Source organism: Octodon degus, unplaced genomic scaffold (assembly GCF_000260255.1).
Source record: "Octodon degus isolate 3935 unplaced genomic scaffold, OctDeg1.0 scaffold00003, whole genome shotgun sequence".
NCBI classification, from domain to species: Eukaryota; Metazoa; Chordata; class Mammalia; order Rodentia; family Octodontidae; genus Octodon; species Octodon degus.
In genome coordinates, this window is record NW_004524579.1 from 33864321 (window position 1) to 33873041 (window position 8721).

General features: G+C 40.9%; 1 pseudogene; it reads right to left on the reverse strand.

Moving 5' to 3' along the window:
• Positions 1 to 2873: 2873 nt before the first annotated feature.
• The window catches only part of LOC101579209, a 35666-nt pseudogene continuing 29818 nt past the window's right edge, over positions 2874 to 8721 (reverse strand).

Below are 8721 nucleotides of genomic sequence, written 5' to 3' on the forward strand. Positions count from 1 at the left end.
AGAAAAGCCCTCTAAAATGTTATTATTTTTCCAGGTTTTGATTGGATTTTTATTACTTCAAAGTCTTGCTGCTGTTCATTCCAATAAGATTAAACAACAATCATTTTGTTTGTATTTCATTGAAATGAGCATCTCTGCTAGATTTTCATATTGTTCATTCTATTTGTGTGTGACTGTGTGTGGCCAGCTCAGCCCACCAGGGGGCGGGGCTGGCTGGCATGTGGTGCTGGGGATTGAACCACGGTCCCTGTGCTTTGCTAAGCTTAGTTCTAAATAGGTGCTTTAGACCACTGAGCCATCTCACCAGCACCTTGTTCATTCTATTGTTATCAGCTTTTTTTTATTTGTTTGTTCTGTCTTTTTTTTTTTTTTTTTTTTTTTTTTAGTGGAAATCAAATCCAGGGCCTGAGACTGAGATATAGCCCCAGCCTTTCTGGTAGCTTTAAGGGTTTTTTTGTTTGTTTGTTTATTTTGTTTTGCTTTTCTGTATTTAGGAAAGAGTCTACAGGGTCTACAGAGTCTCAGTACGTAGATTGGATTTGTAGTGATTCTCCTGTTTTCAGCCTCCCAAGTGCTGGGATTACAAGCACGTGCCACCATGTCCATTCTCAATCACAGTCTCAGTGCACCCTGTAGGCAGGGATGGCACGGCATACCAGGGATTGAACCCTGGCCACTGAGCTCTGCCTAAGCAGGCACTTTAGTCCACTGAGGTATCAGGCTGGCCCTTGATGTCTTTAAACTTTAAGCAGGATCTAAGAGCCAACATTGTGAAAATGGCCATACTCTAAAACCTGTTATGCATAGTCAATGCAATCTTTATCAAAATACCATCAGTGTACCTCACAGATCTAGAGAAAATATCCTAAAGTTCATTTGGAACCAGAAAAGACCTACTATGACAAAGGTAATCCTGGCTAACAAAGGCAAGGCAGGAAACATTACAATCCCTGACTTGAAATTATACTACAAAGCTACTTTGATAAAATCAGCATGGTACTGGGAAAAAAACAGACCATGAATCAATGTAACAGATTAGATGATGCAGACACAGCTATAAACTCAGCCATCTTATCTTTTTTATTTTTTAAATGTATTTAGCACAGGGTCTACAGGGCTTCACTACACAGATCGGACTCGTAGTGATCCTCCTGTTTTCAGCTTCCCAAGTGCTGGGATTACAGGTGTGCAACACCATGCCCAGTCTCAATTGCCATCTCAGCATGCCCTGGGGGCAGGGCTGGCAACCTGGGGAATCAAACCAAGTCCCTGTGTCTGCTAAAGCAGGCACTTTGGTTTTCTGAGCTAACTGGCTGGCCCTTCCGCCACCTTATCTTGCAGACAGGTTCACTGGAAGATAACCTCTTTAACAAATAGTGCTGGAAAAACTGGCTTTCCGCATGCTGAAAACTAAAACTAGATCCAGGTCTATTACCATGCACTAAGCTAAAGTCAAAATAGATTAAAGATCTACACATTAAAACAGAAACACTTAATCTACTGAAAGATAAAGTAGGTGGAAATTTTGGAGACATGGGGTAGGTAGAGAGTGATGGACATAAATCAGACTACATAGAAAATACTTCAAAAGATGGACACCTGGGATCTCACCTTATTGAAAGTCTCAGCACATCAAAAGTAATCAACAGAGTGAAAAAAGCCCCACAAATTGGGGGAAAAGCATCTTAACCAACAGTCACTCAGAAAAAGGACTTCTATTTAGAATATATAAAAAACTAGGACCAGCCAAATAGCTCAGTACATTAAAGCACCTGAAAACAAGCGCAGGGGCTGAGGGTTCCATCTCTGAGCCTGCCATGCCACAGCTCTGCCCCTGGGGCACTCTGAGGTGGCAATGGAAACTGGGCGTGGTGGCGCATGCCTGTGATCCCAGCTCTTGGGAGGCTGTAAACAGGGTTATCACTATGAGTCTGATCTAGTAATGAGACCCTGAACACCATGTAGAACTCCCCCCCCCCAAAAAAAAAAAAACCCTAAGGAATCAGGCCACCAAAACTTAAAGACCCAATCCAAAAAATGGGCATCTGAGACGAATACACACTTCTTAGAGGAAGAAATACAAATGACAAATAAATACATAAAAAACTGTTCCATAGCACTAGTCATTTGAGAAATGCAGATTAAAACAACACTGAGATTCCATCTCACTCCAGGAAGAATGGCTCTCATTAAGAAGTCAGCTAATAACAAATGCTGGCAAGGCTTTGGGGAAAAAGGAACACTTCTCCACTGTTGGTTGAAGTGTAAATTGGTACAACCTCTAAGAAAATCAATGTAGAGATTCTTCAGAAAAATAAAATTAGAAGTCCTATTTGACCTAGCTATTTCCCCCATGGGTATTTTTCTAGAATAACTGAAAACATCTTACCACAGAGAAATATGTGCAGCTATGTTTATAGCAGCATAATTTGTCATAGCTAAATCTTTGATACAACCCAAATGCCTGTCAACTGAGGAATGGAAGTAAAAAAGATATTTTTTTAATACAATGGAATATCATTCAGCTATAAAGAATGATAAACTCAAGGCTTTTATAGGAAAATGGATGAAACTAAAGGCTACATTCATAAGTGAAATAAATCAGACCCACATGTGCAAACATCATATTGTCTCCCTAGTGTAAGAACCTAAAAGAATAAATAAAAGTACAAATGGTATAGTAAAAGGAAGCAAATTGAGCATAAGGAATAAATAATTGGGTTGATGGAAAGGTGAAAAGATCCGAAAAAACGAAAGGGGAAAATCATATATATAGATACAAACACAGGATAGCTAAGAAGACTGTACTGATTTATGTCAGGTTGGTTATTTATTTTTTTTTTTCCAGAGCTTGAGTTTTATTGTGACTCCGCTCAAGCCTCGATAGCAAACTTGCGCAGCCGCTCCTTCCGCCGCTGCCTCTTGGTCTTCAGCTTCTCCTCGTGCTTGTTGAGCTGGCGGCGCAGGGCCGCAGGTCCAGGGGCTTGTACTTCTCGCCCTTGTAATGTTTCCTGAGGTTTTCTTTCTGCGTCTGGTTGATGACAGTGAGCACACGGGCGATGGATTTGCAGACGACTCGGATCTTGGAAGGCTTGGATGCCAGGCTGCCAGTCACTTTAGCGACGCGTGGCTGTGACAGCTCCACCTTCAGGTCGTCCAGCTGTTTCAACACCTCTTCTTTCTTCTTGCTGTGAAGATCAGAGTCTTAATCTTGGCTATAATTGAAAAAGAAGCCGCGGCTGGCACCTGCTCGGAGAGAAAGAGCTTCTGTCAGTTTTTTGAAGGTAGCAGTGAACTCTTAATTTTCACTTTGCCCAATTTTACATGCTTATATCTGTAATCTGAGCAACTACATTGAAGACAACAATCTGCAATATAGCACCCACAGTTGAATAGTTATCATCTTCTGTTTTTAAAAAATTGTGTAGTTTCTAATGTTCCATCTGCTATTTTTCTATTCTCTTTAAAATAAATTGAATTTTAAAAGGTTTTAAGCAGGATCTTCCCACATCTCGAAGGGGCCCAAGCTGGGCTTGAACTTGCAATCCTGTTGCTTCCGCCTTTCGGACCGCTAGAATTACAGGTGTGTTCCACCAGGTCTGGCATGGGCCCAGAGCCCTCACAGTCACTCAGTCTCGAATTGTCAGCTGTAAGCTCTCTCATTCCTTGCAGTTCAAAGTTCACCTGATTGGTGCCTTCTTGATATTCCTCACAGTCGCTGTGACATCTGTGCTCTGCTTTGTGTTCTAGAGACTATCATTCCGTTATCAGGAATCTCTTTAAACCTGGCTTATTGTGATAGCCTCATGTACATTTTCCTTACTCCACGACATCCAGGTCAGCAGTAGAAAGTTAATCTACTGAAATATGTTCTTGAAGGTAGTACTTCCTCCCATTGTTTCCCATTAGCCACCTATTGATTAATTCCCCTCAGATTTATTGAATACCTACGACACATCAGCTCCAGACTAGGCATCGAGAGTAAAAAGATGGTGAAATAAGGGTAGAGTGACCGAAGCTCGCTCTTCCTTTCTATTCCTGTCCCAACCTAGACAGATTCATTCAGATCTCAGGCTCCCCTAAGAGTCCAATTTTTCTACTTTCCATTTTCTAGATCTACCCTGCCTGTATCTGCCAATTATATTTCCTTTGCTGATAATGCCCTTTTTCTCTGCTCCTGCCCCTATCTCTTACTTTCATTTTATTCTAGGCACATTGTAGACCCCATCTATTATCTGTATGTTTTGCATACTGAGCACTCCTCAAGGCAAGATGGATGGTACTGATCTTTCTTTCTTTCTTTTTTTTTTTTCAGAACCAGGAATTGAACTCAGACTATTGCACTTTTCAGGGAAGGGCTTATTCCACAGAGCCACCTCCCCAGCTCCTATAAATGGCAGAAGGACTTTTTTTTTTTTTTTTGCTCCGAATGCCTTCAGGGCAGGTTTGGCTGGCTTGAGTTGTGGAGATTGAACCACAGCAACCTGAGCCTGACTGCTTTGTTGAAGCAGCCACTTAAAGAACTGAGTTAAGGGGCAGGCCCCCAAGATGGATGGTACTGAAAGTGGTCGACACCTACCTTTAAACTTGTACAACTGCACTATGGACTGAATGTCCGCTTTAAAGCTCATGCTGAAGTCCAAGTGTAGGGAGATGGTCAGGTCACAAGGACTCTGTCCTCATAAATGAATGAATGTCAGTAGCTTTGGAGTGGGAGAGTTACCATGAGAAGGGGTTTGTTCGAAGTTTGGCCTCCCATTGCCTGCTCTGTCTCATGAGTTCTGTCTTGTCCTTATGTCATGTTGTGGGGCAAAAGCCCTCACTCATTTCTGGCACCACTGTTGGACTGCCCAACCTCCAGAACTGTGTGCCAAATTCATTTCTATTGTTGATAATTTACAGTCTGTGGAATTCTATTATAGTAGCTGAAAATTGATGAGGACAACATCTGTGCCACTGAGCCATTGTGTTTATCTGTAGCAGATACTAAAAATTAATGATTAAAACCAGATATGGTTTATTTTCATCTCATATAAAATAAATCTAATGCTCAGTGGTCAGTCTACAGCTACTGCGGTCAAGAGATCTCGGCTTGTTCCTTGCTTTCTTAAAATCTTTCTTCCTCATCTGGAGAATATGGCTGCTGTAGCAGTAGCAATCACATTTGTGGGGCCACATACTGTATAAAGAGAAAAAGAGAGGAAAAAGGCAAATGGAACCAATCAGCTGAGTTAATCCCTTTAAAAAACATTCTGAGAGTTTCTAAGGGACAGAATTAGTCTTAGACTCAGGCTTTAAAAGTTCTATTCTGGCCCTCCTGTAGCTGTCCCTTTGTAATGGGACTCTTCAGTCAACTAAGTGAAAGCAAAGTGTCCATCAAAAGCCCACAGAGAGAGCTGCCTACTACCCTGCACCAGCAGGACTTACTGGTCCCAGCCCAGGCACAACCTGGGTGAGACCCTCTTTCATCCCCTTGGGATGCCCTCCAACACTCTGCAAAACTTCCCCAACCCTGACCGCCCAGTAGGAATTTCTGCTGCATTCTGGAAACCCAGAGGCCCAGTCCTAGATCAGGTCCAGTGAGTATGTGGGAGAGCTTCTGGCTAACTGCTCCGGCGGGACCTACTGGTCCCAGCCAAGGCACAGCGTGGGTGAGACCATCGTTGACACCCTTGGGACACCACCCATGACTCCATAGTACTGCCCCCACCCCGCTCGCCAAATAGGAATTTTTGACTCGTTCTGGGAAACCCAGATCCAGTCCTAGCCCAAACCCAGTGAGTATGTGGGAGAGCTGACTCTCCCCCCTACTACACCTTGGCCCTCCTGACTAGGCTCAGGCCTGGCATACAGGCCTGGGTGAAACCCTGCAGCTGTAATGCCTGCAGAGAGTGTAGGGGACAGAACCACCCAGCTAGTCCAGGAGCAGAACATCTTGCAAGAGTGACACAACAGGTTCACCCTGAAGGGCAGCAAAAGAAAAGAGCTGAGCACAGCAGCCAGACCAAAGTCAGGCACAGCTGGATAAATCCAAACATTGTAGATCTACACCTGAACTTCAGTGGGTGCTAAGGTTATAACTGCAACAAAGGTCTACAACAAAGGTCAGAAGACAGTGCTACATAAAATGACAAAGACAAGGAGCAAAATGCAATCTCAGAACCCAAGCCCACCCATAACAAGTGCAGAAGACACTAACACAGCACAAATTGGGAATCACACAGCTGAAAGCAAAGAATCAACGGCATCTGAAATAAAGAAACAGCTGCAGAAAGGTATAGAGGAACTCAGATTGGAAATAAAAAAAGAAATCCCTGAATTAATAACACCTGCAGTAAGAATCAAATGCAGAAACATATCAAGGAAACCCAATGCCCACCCAGAACAAGTGCAGAGGACACTAGCTCGGCTCAAATGTATGAATTAATAGTGTTGATAGTAAATAAGCAACAGCAGAAAGTCACAGAGGATCTCAGAGTGGAATGCTTTTCTGAAATAAAAAAAGAATTATCAGAACTCATAGCATCTGAAGTAAAGAATGAACTACAGAAACATAGAGAGGAAACCCAATCTGAAAAAAACACTGCAGTAAAAGAATTTATAACTGCTTCTAAAGAAGACACTGATAAAAAAAATAGAGGAGATTAGAAAAATGACGGATTCCTAGAATGGGCAATACAGGAAAGAAATAGGTCTCATGAAACAGAGTCAAAGAGATATAGAGAAAATTAAAATCTCAATCACAAGCTTGCAAAACCGTTTAAGTGAAAGTGAAGACAGAGTTGCAGATCTTGAAGACGCTGGTGCAGCTAGTGAAAAGGTAAGAAAGGATCTCTTAAAAACAACTAGGATACAGGAAAAAATAATCAATCACCTGCAAGATGATGCAAAGATGAGCAAAGGAGTCAATACAAATTACGTTAAAAAATATGGGCAGAAGTAATAGCAGAAAACTTCCCAAATATGAGGAAACAATCTGACATTTAGGTAACTGAAGCATACAGAACGCCAAAGAACCTCAACCCAATGAAAAACACACTGAGACATATAATAGTCAAGATCCCAGAAATTCAGTGCAAGAATAATTTACTCAAAGCCGCTAGAGAAAAGAAGCAGATCACATTCAAAGGAAAACCCATCAGAATTACGACTGACTTCTCTTCACAAACCATGAAGGCAAGAAGAGCATGGAGCAGAGTACTTCAGGTTCTCTATGAAAACGAATTCCAGCCCAGACTACTATACCCTGCAAAACTCTCTTTCAAGTTTGATGGAGAAGTGAAATACTTCCATGACAAAGAACAGCTAAAAAATTTCACTATGACAAAGCCAAGCTTACACAGGCTACTGAAAGATGTTCTAGAGAGGGACCAAAATGATCAGAATTCCACAAATGAGATCGGAAGCAACCAACTAAATAGGGTAAGCAATTAAACACAGGAGAAAAAGAAGTAAACGACAACAGGTAAATAACATGGCAACCGTAAGTCAATACATCTCAATTCTAACCATCAATGTAAATGGACTCAATTCACCAATTAAGAGAAATAGACTGGCACAGTGGATTAGGAAACAAAATCCAACAATATGCTGTATACACGAAACACATTTAACTCATAAAGACATTCATAGGCTGAAAGTCAAAGGATGAAACAAAATACTACATGCTCCAGCACCTCAGAAAAAAGCAGGGGTAGCAATCCTCTTCTCAGACAGTCTCATCTTCAAACCAACAATGATCAAGTGAAATAAAGAAGGCCACTATATACTGGTTAGGGGAAAAATTCAAGAGGAAGAAGTAACACTCATAAATATGTATGCACCAAACACGGGAGCACCCAACGATATAATGCAAATCTTAATGGACATGAAAAATCTAATATCCACTACCAAAATTTTAACAGGAGACCTTAACACCCCCTTATCCCCAAAAGATAGGTCAACCAGACAAAAACTTAGCAAAAAATTAACAGAGCTTGAAAGAAAAGGACTTGGTGGACATAAACAGAGTGTTACAACCAAACACAGATGAATACACATTTTTCTCAGCTGCACATGGCTCATTTTGTAAAATAGACCACATACTGGTCCATAGGTCATGCTTAAGTATATGCAAGAAAACAGAAATTATCCCATGCACATTATCTGACCATAGTGCAATGAAACTGGAAATAAATGACAAAAGAAACCAAAAAAAACCTCCTTAAATACCATTAAATGACACCCTAATCAGCAACAAATGGGTCACAGATGAAGTTAAACAAGAAATTCAACAATATCTACAATTCAATGAAAATTGAAGCACAACTTATTGTAATTTATGGGATACGATGAAAGCAGTTCTCAGAGGGAAATTCATAGCTGTGAACTCACACATTAGGAAAATAGAACGAGAACAAATAAATTTCCTAATGCTGCACCTTCAACAACTCAAAAAGAAAAAGCAAAACAAACTCAGAGCCCAAGATGGGAAGAAATCATAAAGATTAGAGCAGAAATTAATTCAATTGAGATGAAGAAAACAATTCAAAGAATTAAAAAAGCAAAAATGTGGTTCTTTGAAAGACTAAATAACATCAATAAGCCCCTAGGTTACCTCATCAAAAAGAGGAAAGAAAAAATTCAAATACAAGCAATAAGGAATGAAAAGGGTGTAATTAACACAGACTCAGTGGAAATTCAGAAGATTATCAATAGCTACTTTGAGAATCTTTACTCTCA